Source organism: Dendropsophus ebraccatus, chromosome 8 (assembly GCF_027789765.1).
Source record: "Dendropsophus ebraccatus isolate aDenEbr1 chromosome 8, aDenEbr1.pat, whole genome shotgun sequence".
Classification (NCBI taxonomy): Eukaryota; Metazoa; Chordata; class Amphibia; order Anura; family Hylidae; genus Dendropsophus; species Dendropsophus ebraccatus.
Genome location: NC_091461.1, coordinates 108,921,569 through 108,941,344, shown reverse-complemented (window position 1 = coordinate 108,941,344; position 19,776 = coordinate 108,921,569). Strand labels below are relative to the sequence as shown.

The following is a 19,776-nucleotide window of genomic DNA, read 5'->3' as shown; positions in this document are numbered from 1 at the left end:
CTCCGTCACCAAACATAGAGCCGGGCGACTCCTTGATCAGGGTCAGGCATTTGATCAAATCCCTAGGGAAATGATGGAATGGTGCGTCTATCTATCTATCTATCTATCTATCTATCTCATCTCTATCTATCTCCTATCTATCTATCTATCTATCTATCTATCTATCTATCTATCTATCTCCTATCTATCTATCTCCTATCTATCTATCTCCTATCTATCTATCTCCTATCTATCTATCTATATGGTGGAAGTCATTGATTCTACATGCTGGTTCACATATTTCTTGTAAATGGTGGGAACTCTGCAGAACCGGTCTGGCCAGTGCTCCAAACATGTCATTTTCGAGAAAATTATTGATATGAAGGGTATGTATACTTTTGTAGTCATCGTTATTGTTTCAGTGCAAACAAAATTGAAAGAACAAGTAGTCTTGACTAGAAATCTGTGACTTTGTGTGTCTTCAGTTCCTAGGGCGACCTATGTGTCTCCATGGTTACAGCTAACTAATCTGTATTGGCAGAAAAGTCTTTAATTTACCGGACAGTATGAGAGTTGGACCTCTACCAACTGGTAAAGGTTCCAAGCTGGTGGGGGTGACAATATGGTCTGGGCAGAGGCGTAGTTAACTTTTCCTGTACCCAGGGCAAAGATTCAGCGTGGTAGGAGATATACACTCACTGATCCCCCATATTCCTGCTTAGTTTTGATATTCTGTTGCCCAGGACTGGATCCAGCTTTTCCAGGCACCTGGAATGGAGTGGCACAGTTATCAAAGGCAGCAGGCTGATAAGCCGATTGACAAGCTAACAAAGCGATTCGCATTGTACTGTAAATCCGCTCATCTCTAGTTTTTACTTCATCTGCAAGCTAGGTGGATTGTGGGAAAGTGTCTGCACTGTTGCATGGCAACCGCAGGGTCACAGTTCAGAGAGGAAACCAGGAAGTATTCAGGGAAGAAAAATGGTACAGTGATGTCAGCATACACATACATATAAGTATGTAGTACACATGCGTTTTACCTTCTTTGCATCATGACGCCACCCCTTTAACTGGTGGTTAGACTAATAGGACTCAACTGTATTAACCAGAACGGAGAGTGATGTTTCCGCCATACTTTTAGCAAAATGTTAACCAAAAAATCTTTCAGTTTTAGGAATTTTTTATTTTTTTTTGAAACCTGGAACAAACCTGACTTGTGTAAATAGGCCCTAATGAGGTGTCCTTCAATTACCTGGACAATGAAAAAGTCATAGAAAAATTATATATGAACAATTCTATATAAATTTGTGTGACGGCTGTAATCTCCAATTATCGCATTAGTACGGAATAATTATCGTGTCACTAATCAATGTCACAGAGAAACGTGCCGGTTTCTTACCTGTCATGGCCGAAGAATGCCACAAACAATAAGAAACTGTCTACATCTCCGAGAGATGGCATCTATAAAGAGCCAAGAGGCCAAAGGAAGACAAACACTTTACTAGAAACCCAGACTGTTCCTGCTGCCAGATGATCGGAGTGGAGTCGGGGGCAAAGGAATATTTTTTTTCTTAAGGAAATTCTTTTCGGCGACGCTTGTGAAAGCATCTGTTTCCTAGGAAACAAAAACCCTTTCACCTTCATTGCACAAAATCTTAAGAAATGTGCAGCACGTTTTATAGATTTGTCTATTTTAAGGCACTCAGTTGTTTGGTGGATTTGGCGGTTAACAAGGTAGTGTATTTATAACAAAAGAAAAATAAATGAGGGAGAAGATGAAGACTCTGAGAAAGTAAATCTTACAGAGAGGAGCCACTGATGGATTACAATGGAAACTGAAGGAATGTTGCACAAGTAAATATGTAATAGAAACCTAATCATAGCTGTTAGATTAAAATGTTGCCACCATGTAAAAGGATATAACTACTATAATACTGTCTCCTATATAGAAAAATATAACTACTGTAATACTGCCCCTATATACAAGAATATAACTACTATAATGCACATGGGAGACATAGGGTCTCTGGGCTTGACAAAGCGCACCTGAGTGAGAAATGGTCGCCTCCTGAGACGTACTCGCGTACCAACTTCCTTGCTTGCTCCCTGATGTCTACAATAAACTGAAGATTCCGCGAGTTGTGGGTGAGTGCAAAATGTCTTTTTTCTCAAACCTCACACATAACTACTATAATACTGACCCCTATATACAAGAATATAACTACTATAATACTGCTCCTATATACAAGAATATAACTACTATAATACTTCTCCTATATACAAGAATATAATTACTATAATACTGCTCCTATATACAAGAATATAACTACTATAATGCTTCTCCTATATACAAGAATATAATTACTATAATACTGCCTCTATATACAAGAATATAACTACTATAATATTGCCCACTATACTACTATAATACTGCTCCTATATACATGAATATAACTACTATAATACTGCCCCCTATATACAAGAATATGACTACTATAAATAATACTGCTTCTATATACAAGAATATAACTACTATAATACTGCCTGCTATGTACAAGAATATAACTACTATAATACTGCTCCTATATACAAGAATATAACTACTATAATACTACCTCCTATATACAAGAATATAACTACTATAATACTGCTTCTATATACAAGAATATAACTACTATAATACTGCTCCTATATACAAGAATATAACTACTATAATACTGCTCCTATATACAAGAATATAACTACTATAATACTACCTCCTATATACAAGAATATAACTACTATAATACTGCCCCTATATACAAGAATACACCTACTATAACACTGCTCCTATATACAAGAATATAACTACTATAATACTGCTCCTATATACAGGAATATAACTACTATAATACTGCTCCCTATATACAAGAATATAACTACTATAATACTGCTCCTATATACAAGAATATAACTACTATAATACTGCTCCTATATACAAGAATATAACTACTATAATACTGCTCCTATATACAAGAATATAAATACAATAATACTGCCCCCTATATACAAGACTATAACTACAATAATACTGCCCCCTATGTATGAGAGTTACATGCTCATTTTCTGTAATACTTGTATTTGATTCTTGGATTCCCTATTCACAGTGTCAGTTCCCCTGTATTTCTGGAGAACATCTCCGGCATTGATGTAGATCACAGGGTAGATATGCTATATTACGATCAGACACAGCGCAGGTTCAGATCTCTTCACCTGTTTCCTTCTCTTTTTTTGTCGCATTAGTTTGTTCTCCTCATATAAAGCTGAACTTGCGAATAACTCTTAACCTTCAAGTATTACTGTATTTCCCTGTCAATTACACAATCTGCTTTATGGACTTGCTGCCAGCAGGGATTACACCCATTGCTGACTGTACAGGCCTCACAGCTGCACATTTATGGCATCACCCCAGCCTGGTTAGGACTATGCTCCATTGCCTGTGTAGTTGGCAAATACTATGAAGCTGATGTTGATGTAAGATTAAAGTGGTTTTATGTGATTAGAAATGTGGTCTGCTTTACTTCCAGGAACAGCACCACTCTTGTCATTGTAGCTGGGTCTGGTATGGTAGACTGCCTGTGGCGCTAAATGTATCATGGGGCCGCCATAAATCATACTGTCTAGTATCTTCTGCTATACTAACCTTCAGGCCTCTCTCTTTACTGTATTGTTGGTTCTCTAGAATTCATGACCAGCACAGATGTGGAATGCAATGCAACCAGTACAATTAACTATGTCTATTATATACAAGTATACAGTGCAGTTTGCTGTTATGGAACAGATTTTCTACAAAGAAACAAAATTCTAATGGGCAGGCTATTTTAGTGTTTACAATAAAATCACAACACGTATAATGGACCCTGTTTGCAACTTGCAAAATGAGCAAGACCTCGGCTATCTTCTGAAGGTGCACTGTGCACTGTTGCAAGGGACCTCTGTTCTCATGATGGTGGGGGTCCTAATGAACGACTCCCATGAAGCAGATACTTATCACAGATGTCCATGGATAGATGTTAAGGAATAATTTTGGGATTGCTTTTAGATCTGGATATAAAACAGTACCCTTTAAAATGAATGGCACTGTAATGGGCACGTGTCATGGCCCCTTCTATCCTATGACCAAGTACTCAATGACATTTTAGGAGATAGTTAAAGGAGCACACATCCTTTAAGCCACCACAAAGATCATAGTCCTCACAAACTTCATCCTAGTTCTCCCCATTTTGCTGGAAGACAAATCTTTCCAGCCTTTCGCTGTTTTCCCTATGTAGGCCTTGGAAGCATTAGAGCCCAGACTTGATCTTTCCCTTGATTCCTAGATGTAAAGCCAGGAAGGTAATTGGCAAGTAATAGGATTTCATTAGCATACGCCGGTTTGGCAGCGGGTCCCGGAGTATTCCACTGTAACAGATAACGTATCTATGGAAACTACGCAGGACGACACACCGAGGGAGGGAAATCATTTTGGCTCTCAGAGGGGCACTATGTGAAATGCTTGAAATATTCATTTTCATTACTGGGGAGATTTGGGAATTAAAGGGGAAGAGATTTGACGTCTGGTAGAAAAATATTTCTGTTTTCCCTGCTGCTTCTTCTTGCGTCAGGCGCCAACATGACTGACAGAAAACTATGTTATAAATCGAATGGGGCTCTTGCTTAAATAGCAATTGCAAACTACTTGTGAGGAGGAACTCTCCAGAAATAGAGCAGCCACTTACGGACACTGGCAACCTGCCAGTGCCCCAGGCCACAAAGTTTATATATATATATATATATATATATATATATATATATATATATATATATATATATATATTATTTTTTTTTTATTTTTTATTTTAAATTAGCTTTTACCTTTTTTTAAACAAACAATCTAGACAATAAAACGTATTCCCACATAGGCTCACCTGTCCTGGTTTTACGTTTTGTCATAACATTTAGCAACTCCCATTTCCCTCCCCCCCATTCTCCCCTACGGGCTGGCCCTATTCCTTGGAACGATTATCGTTCATAAACTCGCTCCAACGACCGCTCATTAACGATCACTAAACGATTTTTTTTAGCGAACGATAACACATAACACACGTGGGAACGTGAACGATATATGTAGTGTAATGATTATTTTGCGGTTGTTACATGGTCGTTTAAAACGTTCGCCGGGGTGATCATGACCATACGACACATCTACTTTTTTTTAACCTTTTTACGAACGACTGAAAGATTTCTAATTTTACAAAACGCTTAGCGAATTATCTTTCAAAGACCAACAATTTTTTTTCGACATGCTAAAAACTATTTTGAACGACAATATAACGATTTCGCCTTTGTCGTTGGCTCGTTTACACCTCTTCTACGAAGCGATTATCGTTAACGAGCGGTCATTGGAGCAAGTTTATGAACGATAATCGTTCCGTGGAATAGAGCCTTAAGAAGGATCCCCTCCCACAGACCACCTAAGGACCAAAAACTGAAGTATTCTTGACTTGAACTTTAGATCACCTCACTCCTTGTGGGATGCGTAGTCTCCTCAGAGAGCCCGCCAAATCAGCCTTCTAGTACCATTCTGTTTGGCCACAAACTATGTTCCCATCAGCCTCTTCACTACCTGTTATTAAACTCTTTAAAGTGTACCTGTCATCAAAAATGACTTTTGACAGGTCATCACACATGTCAAAAGTTATTGATCACCGTGGGTCTTACTGCTGAGACCCACTGTAATCGAGAGATAAAGTCATTCATTCCCTGGCCATATCGCTGTAATGGCCAGTTCGGACAATGTAGCTCTATGAGACTACATTGTCGGAATCAGTGGCCGGTTGGGAAATGAATCACCCTCTCTCCCCGGCTATATCTCTCGATCACAGCAGGTCTCACTGGTAAGACCCACTGTGATCAATAACTTTTGACATGCCTGATGACGTTAAAAGCTTCTCTTTAATGCCGAATTCATAGAAAGGTTGTAACAATGTGTGTGAATGTCAGCCAGCACGTTCTATGTAGAATCTTCTGTATCATAGAAGGCACAAACTTCTCTGTTTTCTTCAGATTCTTAACCACTGGTGGGTTACGTATCTTTTTGTATTCTTCTACTTTCCCATAGATATTATAATCATTGCTTTGTGGAGGGGTGGGGGGGCTCAAATAAATTTTTAATTAAAACTAATATGGACCCGGCTCCTTTTTGCTTGTGATAATGCACCATGGGATTAGTATATAACTATTCTGGGCCCTGTAATGGCTCTTGTGGTTCCTTGCAGAGCTGTCAGCATCAGACACCACCTGCATTACTCTCTAATGAGCCCAAGTTCAAAGCGGCCTCCGCCTTGGACCGTCTTCTCTCGAGCTTTGCGTTAAGGCTCTGATATCTTAGACAGGGAAACAAACTAATGGGCAAATGTTTCATTACGACTTGTTTGAGATGCTAAATCTCAGCGAGAGTCAACAAAATGGTAGAAGACCGAACAAGGTCTAGAGGCAACCCGTGAAAGAAGATGAGCAAAGTGGTAAGATTAACCCTAAGTGAAGGTTTATCATAGGAACTATACATCATATCTGTCATAGTAGAGAAACTCGTCTTCTTCTGGTAACTTGAATAAAGGTTGTCAGTATCCTCCTCCACTCCAAGGCGGGTAAAACAGGCGCAGGTCCAAGAGGTAATAGTGATATAAAATATCATAAAATTTATTAAAAGAATTATGCCGGCGACACAACGCGTTTCGAGACCGGTCCGGTCTCTTTATCAAGTGTCTAAAGGTTGAATAAAGGTTGGGAGTCCGGAAATTTGTTACCTCTAGATGTCCATTTACAGTATGGGAAAATAGCTGACATCCGCATAATGCCTAGAGAATTGGCTTCAGGGTCAAGGCCTGGCCGATTCTACACCAGAGCCTATTTTTCTCATTGTTGTATTTAAAAAAAAAACTAAACTAATTGGGACCTGATTGGAAATTTTTTGCACCTTACATTATTTTTTACATTATTGTAAGAATGATACAATAATGAGAAAAAGGAAAAAATAACGATATTTCATTTCCATCTGGGGATTTGAACCAAAGAAAACTAACTGTTGCAGGTTTCTAGACAGGTGATTTACCCCTAGACCACAGCTCCTACACAGGATCAGTCCTCCATTGGCAGATACTAACAGCTGAGTGAGCAGGAGGCCGGGCAGCATTGATTATTTATGAAGAAGGGGGAGGAGGAAGCGGTGGTGAGGAGTGCTAGAGTGAGGCACAAATGCTGAGGCACAACTCCTCATTGACTCTTCATTACAGTAGGAGACCTAAGACTGTGCATAATCCACTGTACAGACAAATTACCAAAAGATACCATGCTCACTAGGGGACTGCCAGCTACAGCACACTGTCAGCACCTTAGGGGCCTGGTTGCTGACAGATTCCCTTTAATTAGGGAATTACACAAGAAAGCAATCCTTTATATAACATTAGTATTGGTATGACTGGTGGGAAGTGTTAAGCGGACTAGCCGAACTGTTCCGGTTTGTCAACGTTCTCTGAACCCGAACACTTGGCATTTCACTCCTGGTGGCTGGAGAAGTTGGATGCCACCCGATGGCCTCTGTCTGTGTCCATGCTTTCCAGGACTCCCTATGGCGGCATCAAACTTCTCCAGCTGCCAGGAGTCAAATGCCGAGCATTCGGGTTCGGAAACTGTTATTATTTATGCCAGTATGTAATACAATCTAAAGTGTAGCGCCACTTTAAGAAAAATATATGGTAGCACATGAAGAATTGGAGTTTCATGAAGAAACCCCATTGCTCATAGCTGAACAGAAGACTATTTATAATATAGTGATGGAGCCGAAAAGAGTTTTGTGTCCGGAATGGAATCCATCTAAGGAGAGATACACTTGGCCGGCTTCGGTAATGTGTATGTGGCTGCGGGGAGAGAGGTTTATTGCTTCTATTTCATGTTGCATATGAGAACATTAGGAGTTGTGTAAGGCAATTTACACAATACATTGGATTCTTAATGCTTGAAAGTGGGGGGAAGCGTCAATAAGGGCTTGTTCACATCTGCTCTCTTATATTCTATATCTATCCAATGATGGAGCAGAGCAGCGACAATAACGGCAAAGCCGAATCCGTCCAATGATGGACCACATTGACTATAGAAGGGTCTGTCTGGTTTCTGTGATATTATCCATCCGTTTCATAACCATGCGTTAGAAATGGTTTAGTATTTGTTCTGTAATCATTTAGATTTTATTTGAAAGTAATTGGTGTTTAAAGGGGGATTCCGGAAATTTCTTTTACGTTTTACATTGTGCAACTTTATAATTAGAGTTGAGCGAACCTGGAGCATGCTCGAGTCCATCCGAACCCGAACTTTCGGCATCTGATTAGCGGGGGCTGCTGAATTTGGATAAAGCCCTAAGGCTATGTGGAAAACATAGATATAGTCATTGGCTGTATCCATGTTTTCCAGACAACCTTAGAGCTTTATCCAAGTTCAGCAGCCCCAGCTAATCAAATGCCGAACATTCGGGTTCGGATCGACTCGAACCCGAACCCGGTTCGCTCATCTCTATTTATAATATAACTTTATTAAAGAAAATGTTTTTGTTTTAATGCAGCTCTGGATGTGAGTAGAGTAATAGACAGGCTATAGTTTTAGTAGGACGGGTCAAGCAAAGAATTGGCAAAATAATAGCACAGCTGCAGTAAACCCGGTGGTAGTTGGCCTGTCCATATACTGTGTGCCCGGATGAGGCCCCTTCTCTTCAATACATCAGTCGTGTAGATAAGAACAAGCGGCAATCAGTCCTATGCAAGGTCGTGTATCCTGGACGCTGGTAACACACAATCCCTTATCGGTGGCTGGCACGAGCAGGTATAAGCTGAAGCTCACTGGGTGCAGGAAACGGTTAATCCTCTGTCGGCTGGAGACACCTTCATCAGCCCAAAGCTCATATTCACTTCAAAAGGGAAAATTTCTGCAGGAAAAAAATCCTCATTATCCGCTGAAATTACCGTCAGGGATTGCGATTCTCTGCCACGGCCGCCGTGCCGTCCAATCACAGGGACCGCTAATCACAGAAGGACGTCATGCAGCGAGAGTGATGCCATACAGCATGAGATCTCAGATTTGATCAGCTTTGGCTTTTGCTGTCCAGGCATGGTGGGAGTTGTAGTTTTGCAACAGGTGAAGAGCCGCGGGTCTAACATCTGTGATTTAGGGTCTTTTTTCATTTAAAAAGAAACCATATGGCGATATTACGTAAAATGGTAATAATATAGAATTGCTATTATGTTGCATCACCTTATTATTGGTGGTAGTCCCCTAGGGGCCGCTATGACCCTGAGATTGAAGGGGCCACAGAGCTGCTTTAGTGCTGTATGTTCTATGTTTTCGCACTGTAGCTCCTAGCCACAATGTTTTGTTCAAGAGGTTTGCCACTTTAGGCTATGTTCACACTGCGTATGAATCCGTCCGTAGATCGTACGCTGCCGTACATGTGCGGCTGAAACTACGGGCGTGGGAAAAATAGACATGCGGCCGGATGCGTACGATCCGCAAACATACGCCCGTAGTACAGTTGTGCTTCCCTAGCTTGTTTCGAAGCGATCTGAGGCAGGTCATTTACTTGGAAATCTTCGCCCAGCCCCGTAAACCACACAGAACCTTTTGGATCGAAAAATCAAGTTCAATTTGGCTGAAATAAGTACTCCGTACGGGACCGCATGGAAATCCACGGCCGTGAGTTTCAACATTTCCGACCTCAAACAATGGTCTTGTTCATTTTTCACGGCGCCGTATACGATCCGGCCGTAAGCTCATACGTAGTGTGCATTGTGCGGCCGTATATCGTATACTTTCAAGCGAACGCATCAACCTCAAAACTACGTGCGTATATTCGCGGTTCGCACTACTGCCGGATTCATACGCAGTGTGAACATAGCCTCATAGTAATAGTTCAGTATCTGTGTATACTGACAGCAGCTCCCTGTGTACCTCATACAGCTAAAATCTGACTCCCCTCCTCCAGGCTGTGCTGTCCTGCACTGTGGTGAGTCTGTCCATAAGATGGCTATCATGGTGAAGCATGTGACCATGCCCCGCCCCTAGTCTCCACCACTGAGCCTGTATATGCCTATGGAAGACACTGGGTGCAGGGCATGGTCACATGCTCCTCCATGTCAGCCACCTATGGACAGACTTACTACAGAACAGGACAGTCCAGCCTGGATGAGGGGAGTCTGATTTTAGTTCTATGGGTTATACAGGGAGCTGCTGTCAGTATATACGGTGAGTATACTTACTAAGGCTATGTTCAGACGCCAGTCTAAGAAAAGATCATCCCGGCCAGAACTGCAGTACTGGCTGGATGATCTTTAGCGCTGCTAGTTTAGTTTAGTTCTGATGCAGGCGCATCCATACGTGCCCGCATCAGAACTCCTCATCGCACACAATGGAGCATGCGGCCAGAGCCGACAGGGTTGACAGGGTTTTCTGCGGCCTCTATTCATTGAATATTTTATTTTTTTTTAGACAGGGATTGTAATCGCGAGCAGTTTTGCAATATATTCATTTTATTCATTTTTTTAAGTTTTCAATGTTCAAATCAACATTATACATACGGCCAAACTGTGCTCCATGTTCCCTATGTGTCAGTATTGTGTCAGTATTTCACACAAGGAAAGACACCTGTACATCATGCAGGTTGTATATCAACGGAGGGCAATTAACTGAGGCTAATTATATTATTAACTTTTGCTAATTATATTATCAGCTCTGCAGCTTACCAGGAGACAATGCTCTTTGTTATGTAACAATTCAGTCAGTATGATGTCACTGTGTGATTACAGAGATTTTGGTGCTGTTTGACAGGAGAGCTGACTGTACAATGCAAGCACCCCCAGGATTCTATGCTATTGAATGTGGATGTACAGCAGCTGTACACATGCACAGTGAAGACTTGCCCCACTCCATGCATGCTCAAAAATGGCTTTAAATTCATACCAAGTCATGTCGTTGAGGGCTCAAAGGTAGACTTTCTGTGTTTTTTTTTTTTTTTTAACAGAGGAAAGACCAACTATCAGCATAGAGGGAGCATGGAGCACAGTTTGACAGGAAGGGAGACACCTAGTGGCCATATGTATAACACTGATTTAAAAAAAAAATTGAAAAAATAAGATTATATTGCAAAACTGCTTGCAGGTTTCTTAAATTTTTTTAAAGACCTTTAAGGCTTGGTTCACACTAGTATAGTACAGATGTTTTCTATGGCCATAAAGTTCTGAGTTGCAGCTGGAACTTGTGGCCATAATACAACAAGGAAAGTATTACAGAAGAACCAGGTAACTTTGGCATTCAGGGGTCTGGGAAAGCTGGACACCTATGTAAGACCTAAGCTGGCAGCCATTGTTATACACTCCATTACACTGACTATTAGTCCTTATCCTTTGTTGTTTGTTCAGTTTTTACTTTTACGTTCATTGGTTAAGTGACCGTGATCTAATTTTTTTTTATTTTTTTTATTTTACAGCTTTTCTGACTTTGAAATTTCACAGACTTTCTTCCCCGGCTAAATAGATTTATAGGAGCAAACACCGGGTGACGTTACTGAATCAGATATGGGGACAAAGAAGCGTATCCGGCCTGTATCCAGGGTCAGACGTTCCAGGTGAGGCGCCTGCAGATTTATAGGGGATGAAATAAATGTGGAGAACATCTGTGGCGGATAAATCAGGAAGAGTCTTGAAGGAAAATGATAAACAGGACAGAACGGAATAATATATCTGTTTATACCGAAGAGGATCTTGGAAATGACTTCATCAGACGGATGGCAGAGAGACAGTCTTCTGCCTCTCATTGTGGTGTATATGAGGACAGATCCTTCTCTGATACAGATCTGGGCTCTACCAGATGTGAAACTACAACTCCCAGCATGCCCACATAGTTATTGAGTGTCTGGGCATATCAGATGTTGTAGTTTCGCAACAGTGGGAGAACCACAAGTTGGAGATCATAGCCTTAAAGGAACACTCCAGGTAAGACCATGTATGGACCTGAGAAGATGGAGCATGACATAGGGGCCTATTCCACAGGAGCGATAATCGGCTGAATTGGCCCCATTCGGCCGTGGAATAGAGAGAATGATCAGCCGATGATCGTGTCATTGCCTGATCATTCGTTTAGGTTCAGACCTAAGATCGTTGTTTGCCATCAGCGCTTCGCTACAGTTAAATAGCGGTGCGCGGCGGCGACCGACGATGTCAGCAGAACCATACATTACCTGTCCGGGCTGCAGGTCTTCTGCTCCCGGTCCCGCGCTGCAGCAGCAGCTTCGGAGCGGGGCTGTCTGAACTGACAGACCGCTAAGCCAATTACTGGCCGGAACCACCGCAGCCAGTGATTGGCTGAGCGGTCTGTCAGTTCAGACAGCCCTGCTCCAAAGCCGATGCTGCCGCGCGGGAATGGGAGAAGAAGACGTGCAGCCCAGACAGGTAATGTAAGGACATCGGTAACGATTTCCCTGCAGCCCTTGTTTCACGATCATCAGGGCCGTGGAATAGGCCCAGTAAACGTTTACATCGTTGATCGGGTCCTGCTCGTCCGGTGGAATAGGACTCATAGGTTCAAAGAGAATTCTTGTGTCAAGCTCCACCCCCTCAGGTACTACAAGGACCTATAATGGTTTTATATTTGGTCATAACATGAATGCAAATGTGTCCTCATTACGGTTGTCTGAAACGGGCCTAATACAGTAGATATAATGATAGTCCTCATAGTAGCTGCCACATACTAAAGCTTACAAGACCATAAAGTGTTCTAATTGATGTGGCATCAGGGCACAACTAATGTGTGTATAAGGCCTAAAATCAAGAAACCAACATTTGTATGCTTTAAAGCTACCAAGAATCTGGCAAGTCAAGAGTGGTATAGATTTTCCAGGACTCTCTTGCCAGTCTTTAGATTGGAGTTAGCTCGTAGTGGCTTCCATGTCCCACCTGTTTTATTGTGTACACCCTTCACGTGGGACCCTGCCACTACTTCAGTCTTCCTCAGTGCGCTACACCGCTGTATGCCCAATATGTGGGAATCCTTGACAGCAGAGTCTGATCTGTTTGGACTATGGAGGAGATTTATAAAACATGGTGTAAAGTGAAACTGGCTCAGTTGCCCCTAGCAACCAATCAGATTTCACTTTTCATTTTCCAAAGAGTCTGTGAGGAATGGGAAGTGGAATCTGATTGGTTGCTAGGGGCAACTGAGCCAGTTTCACTTTACACCATTTTTGATAAATCTCCCTCTAGATAGCAATATCTCTACTAGAAACGCTGCATAATTACTGTGGGCGACACTAATGTACTCGACAGTATACAGAAATTTTATTTCATTACAACTGCTTGAAAAGCAACTGCTAAAGAGGACTGAGATCAAATCCCCCAAGTCCACTTTAAGTCTTATACTTCACATCTTGCAATATATTAGAGGTTTTGTCTGAATTGTTTCCGTGTTTGGAAACGTTCGGCCCATAGAAAATTAATATTTTACATTTTAAATTTTACATTTAAATTTTTGTTCTTGAGTCTTTGATATGGTGGGACGCAGGACTCCCCCCCCCCCCCCCCCCCCTCCCTCACTTCCCTCTCTTCTCCTCTGTTTCCTATACAACTTCCCCCTCCCCCTCCCATGGTTCTATTGGTTCCTCCCCCTCCCTCTCACCTAAGACCCTCTCTATATTTTATCTGTAGAAAAGACTGTTATGACTCTGTAACTTATATCTACATTATGTATTATAGTATGTACAGTTTTGAACTGAATCTATAATGGGGTCCCGGCCCCTTTTTCCCGTCCTCTTTTTTCTCTGTATTCCCTAAAGCAGTGCTTCTCAAACTTTTTCTACTGGAGCCTCACCCAACAGACCAAGGCAACGCCTGGGCCTCACCAGACTGACCAAGGGGAAGCCTGGGCCTCACCATCTGTGGTGAAAGTCATATAAAAGCTGAAAATACTGCTAGGGCTACCTTTCACCCATCTATTGTATTCCTGTTTTAAGGATCTTGGGGGTACCATCGGTCAGAACCCCAGAGATCATGTTGTAATTATGCAGGGGATAACAAGCTTAGATGGGAATACCCCATTTAAAGTACTTCAAGAAATGCTAGTGTCCAGAGGTCATCCACTTAGCATCACTGAAGCCACTACATGGATAAAAACATTGCTGAGCTCACAGGGGAACCACTCTGCTATCTGACATAACACTACTAACTATACTATGTATATTATCTGTATATTATCTTATTGTAAAATATCAGATGAAAATAAAACAGTTTTTCTTTGCCATTTCAATGATTAATTACTGTAATTCCTCCTATTAGCCTCTAGATGTCACTAGGAGAAATGGTGTCTATACAAAGAGTTAGAAAATGAGTGATATACAACATCATATACAACAGTGAGGACAGTGCCACCTGCAGGCTGTAATATAAAGTGATGTGTGCTGGAATAGATACTGTATTAGATAGATAGATAGATAGATAGATAGATAGATAGATAGATAGATAGATAGATAGATAGATAGATAGGAGTTAGGGTGCGTTTACACAGAAAGATTTATCTGACAGATTTTGGAAGCTAAAGCCAGGAATGGATTTGAAAAGAGGATAGATCCCAGCCTGTCCTTTATGACCTGATCCCTGTTATAAGTCTGTTCCTGGTTTTGGCTTCAAAGATCTGTCAGATAAATCTGCCTGTGTAAACGCACCATTAGATAGATGATAGAAAGGAGATAGATAGATAGATAGATAGATAGGAGATAGATAGATAGATAGATAGAAGATAGATAGATAGATAGATAGATAGATAGATAGATAGATAGATAGGAGATAGATAAATAGGAGATAAATGATAGATAGATAGATAGATAGATAGATAGATAGATAGATAGGAGAGAGATAGATAGATAGATAGATAGATAGATAGATAGATAGATAGATAGATAGGAGATAGATAGATAGATAGATAGATAGGAGATAGATAGATAGGAGATAGATAGATAGATAGATAGATAGATAGATAGGAGATAGATAGATAGATAGATAGATAGATAGAAGATAGATAGATAGATAGATAGATAATATATAGGAGATAGATAGATAGATAGATAGATAGATAGATAGATAGATAGATAGATAGATAGATAGTGAAGGTATATTCAGCAGCACAACAGTTCAAGTGTGGGTGCCAGTCGTAGCTTCCAACCAAAAAGCTTCTTATATATTATAGTAAGTCCAAAGGCACTCCAATGGTAGTGTAAACAAATCAGGTGTTTATTGTGATGGTAAAATAATTTTTCAGCACAGCAAACATGAGAAGGAAATAGGAGACAGATAGATGGATGGATGGATAGATGGATGGATAGATAGATAATAGATAGGTTCTTGGCAGGAGGGGTCCATATTCTCCTCTACAACATAGGGATAATAGAAGATACCTTGTCGGTGGTGTTAGGGCCCTTACATGTGTTATATTGGGGCCCGGAAGCCTCCCCTTATGCCAGTAGACGGCTGGATAGAGTTAATGAATATATTTATGTGTTACTTTTTCCTTTACAAATAACATGATTGACTGAGCCAAGGCAATCTCTCCCGCCGCGCTCAGAGCACATACCTGCACTGTGCCGCTTGTTCACTCACATGAATAGAGCTCCTATAAAGTACGAAGCGAACAAAGCGGCCGGACCACCTGTCTGGACGGCGTTGGAGGACGCGCTGCGATTGCTTGGCCTTTCTCAAGTGTTTTTTTTTAGCACAATCAATATATATGTACATAATAGCAGATGGTGGCCCGCTGGATGCGCCCTCTAATTCTTACATCTTACTGCCTTGTAATAACTCGCGATTGTGCGGCTATTGACATTGAGCACTTTCCTTGGTGAACTGGGCGTTTATAAAGGAGATTACATTCCTATCACACAGAACGTTTGGCAGCGGATATAAGTGCTGTGCCGCACAAACATATGTCGCCTCCAAAGGCCAGTGCATTTAAAGGACACGTCCATTATTAAAGCGATTCATCTGAAAAATGGAGCAGTTACCCATAGCAACTAAGAAAGTTGCTTCTTTAAAGGGAATCTGTCACTAGGTTTATTCTGCCTTAAATGAGGGCAGCATAAAGTAGTGACAGAAATGCTGCACAGATCGGTGTATTACCTACATAATTTTGTTCAGCCGTTCTTCTAATGTGCAGGAGAATAGGAATCTTGCCACACCCCTCCCCCCGCCCTCCAGCTGCTGATTGACAGTTGACTTCCTATACACAGCATGGATAGATAACTTCCGCAACAGCTGGTAACCTCTGCCCATGTCAGGAAATGTCCAGAGCAGGAGAGGTATTCTATGGGAATTTGCTCCTGTTCTGGACAGTTCCTGACATGGACAGACGTGGCAGCAGAGAGCTCTGTGTCAGACTGGAAAGAATACACCTTTTCCTGTTGAACATACAGCAGCTGAAGATTTTAGATTTTTATATACAAATAAATTACATATCTATATAATTTTCTGACTCCTGAAAAATCGCTGGAGTTTCCCTTTAATTATGGGGTGGGGTAGGAGGCATGCATGCTGTACTTGGCACCGCCTCCTTGACACTTAAGCTCTGAGCATTATATAGCTCTGACACACCTTGCCTGTGACCAGAGGGGATTTACCATAGACACCACTCCACTACTAGGACTGAGACCCCTGAGACTCCTAAATTTTGCTGTTTGAGCCCCGATAAACCTCTTATGTGGCATCCATCTACATGACACTACATTAGAGACCCCGGTTCCCGGTGATGCGCACACACTGGCTGCGGCACAATGAAGCAGTCAATGCCTGTGGCTCCTCAGACCAGTACAAATGACCTGACCTTTACCGTGCAAGTCTTTGTGGGAATTGCTGTCATCAGAGGGATTGGGCTATGTACCGTGTGTCTTACTGGAATCCCGCTGATATTCAGGACTCTGCGCTATGTAATTCACATTTCCAGGCTTTGTTCTTTACTGACATTCTTCACCTTATTATGTCCAGACAGATAATCAACCACATGAAAGGCCGAGAGGCAGCGTCCTGTGACGGGAGAAAAGACGAAGAGAGCGCAGCCGCCATTACTGTACTGAACCATCACTGAGGCACGAGGCACAACTTACCCCAACTTTAATCTCTTGATTTCATATAGACCTTACAGTATGGAAGTAAAATTTGATGTTGTAAGACACTGAATGGCGGTATTGTGTGGGCTTGTATTTTGCATTATATGGTAGTATTATTTGTGTGCTGAATCGCAGTACAGTGTGCTTTGTTTATTGTTAGCATGATATGGAAGTATAAGTTGGGCACTGAATGGCGGAATTGTGTGGGCTTTATTTGGAGATATTTTGCTCTGTATGGCAGTATTATTTGCGTACTGAATGGCTGTACAGTGTGCTCTGTTTATTCTTAGCATGGTATGGCAGTATAAGTTGGGCACTGAATGGCGGGTTTATCTTGGTTTTCTTTCAAAGTGTTTAGCATGTATGGCACAATTCTTTTGGCGCTGAATGTCTGTATTGTATTTGTAACCGGTATATTTGGCATTGGATGTGAGTATCATTGGACAGTGAAGAGCGATATTGTGTGGGCTTTGTATGGAAGAATTATTTGACACTGTATTGCAGTATTGGGCTGTGTTTACATAGTGTATAACACCGGCCGTTCTGTGACCCGGCTGGGTGTAGCTGAAGATCATCCCGGCCGTTGCTGAAGATCATCCCTGCCGCGCGCTCCATTGTGTAAACTGACAGGTTCTCTGTGGCCGCTATTCAATGTGTAGTTGTATTATGTGGCATTTGTTTGGATGTACTTGGCTTTATATGACGGTGTATTTGGGCACTGAATGGCTCTATCATGTGGGCTTTGTTTGAATTTACTTTGCAGTATATGACAGTTTTACGGTATTTGGGCACTAAGGGGGGGATTCTCCTTTTCTCCGGCAGGATTCACTAAGAGGGGCACGCCTCTTAGTGAATCTGCGCCTGGCTTACCAAATCGACCCCTGCTTCCAGCAGGTGTAGATTTGCGTCATGATTTGCGCCTGTGAGCAGGCGTAAATCATGATAAATGAGGCGCGGGAGGAGGCCAAGCCCCGCAAGCTCCGCCAACTGGGCCATTGGGCGAGCGGGGCGTACGCCTGGGAGAAGGGGCATATCTGCTCCTTCTCCCTGGCGTACGATTCTGGCGTAGTGTCGTAAATGTCCTCCCTTGTGTTGGTTTTATTTAAATGTACAGTATTATATGAGCAATGATTGGCTGCAATGGTTTAATTGGATGTATTGTTTGCGTTGTATGACAGTGTTATTTGCCACTGCATTGGTTTTATATAAGCTTGGGTGTATTTGGCTTTATATGGCAGTATTATGTAAGTATCTGAATGGCTGTATTATGTGGGCTTTATATGGAAGAATAGCTTATAACCACATGGCAGTATTCAGATAAAGAAACCCCATTATGCTCATTCATAATCATAAAAGATGGTGATTGGAGAGGAGGAGGCGGGGGGAGTAGTCTTCTATAAAACCGTCCCTGAATGGAGAGAGATTTCTGCCCAGCAGTGGATTAGTTAATGGTGTCAGCGTTGCAGTGAGGGCCCCGAGATAAAAGCTTTAAACTTCTCCTGATAGTTTGTCATCCTATATCCCTCTGTGAGGTTATCATTTGCCGCATGTGTATCTGAAGGGGAGGACGCCAGAAATAGCAGTGGAAATTGGGTCAGCAACAGCCCACATTTGGCACGATCGTAACAATGTTAAAATGTCTCATTACTGTATGAAGCAGCATATGGTTCCTGGGGATGGCGATCAATACAAGCTCTTATGTTTGTTTAAACACTTCTATATCAGCAGAAAAAAACACTATCTGGCCTCATTGTCTCATTATCTCGATGCTTTTACCCAGTATCACTGGGAAACACGGCGATTATGTATATTTGTCATTCCTGTCTTCTGCGTCGTACAGTAATAGATAGTATAATTTACAGATATGGTCCTCGGTATGGGAAATCTTCCTCTATACTGAGACGACTCTGTAATAGTAAATTAGAGCAATTCCAGTCATTACTGATATTACCATCCATGGCGCAGTAATCATTCCCGACTTCCGTAAAGAATTTTTATTATGTTTATTTAATACCTTCTGTTACAGAGTAATCAGAATATCACTCCCATCATGTCGCTGGAAGCTGCACAGATTTCATATTATCTACCCTGCCAGGAGCATTAATGTGTGTAGAGATAGTTGAAGATTTGCACTAAGCAATAATATAATATAGTCCCACTACATACAAGAATATAACTAAAACTGCCTCCTATGTATAAGAATATAACTACTATAATACTGATCCTATATACAAGAATATAACTACTATAATACTAGTCCTATATACAAGACTATAACTACTATAATACTGCTCCTATATACAAGAATATACCTACTATAATACTAGTCGTATATACAAGAATATAACTACTATAATACTGCCTCCTATATACAGGAATATAACTACTATAATACTGCCTACTATGTACAAGAATATAACTACTATAATACTGCCTCCTGTATACAAGAATATAACTACTATAATATGATACGGGTGAGAGAGATTCAGCCGGCACCAGCCGATGGCAACACTATTATGGGACCGAGGGCTGGGAAGTACACAGCAAAGTTCAGTGCAGGTAAACCACAAATGATCCGGGTGCAGGAACAGAGT

General features: G+C 41.4%; 1 protein-coding gene and 1 long non-coding RNA gene across 2 annotated transcripts in view; one reads left to right on the top strand and one right to left on the bottom strand.

Annotated features, from left to right (window-relative positions):
- Nucleotides 1–19,776, bottom strand: part of PDE4B (phosphodiesterase 4B) — a 226,194-nt gene that overhangs the window by 169,467 nt on the left and 36,951 nt on the right. The window lies entirely within an intron of this gene.
- On the top strand, nucleotides 934–17,219 carry LOC138798813 (uncharacterized). Its single transcript, XR_011364175.1, has 3 exons — nucleotides 934–995; nucleotides 11,528–11,665; nucleotides 17,061–17,219. It is a non-coding gene; the product is annotated as an uncharacterized lncRNA (long non-coding RNA).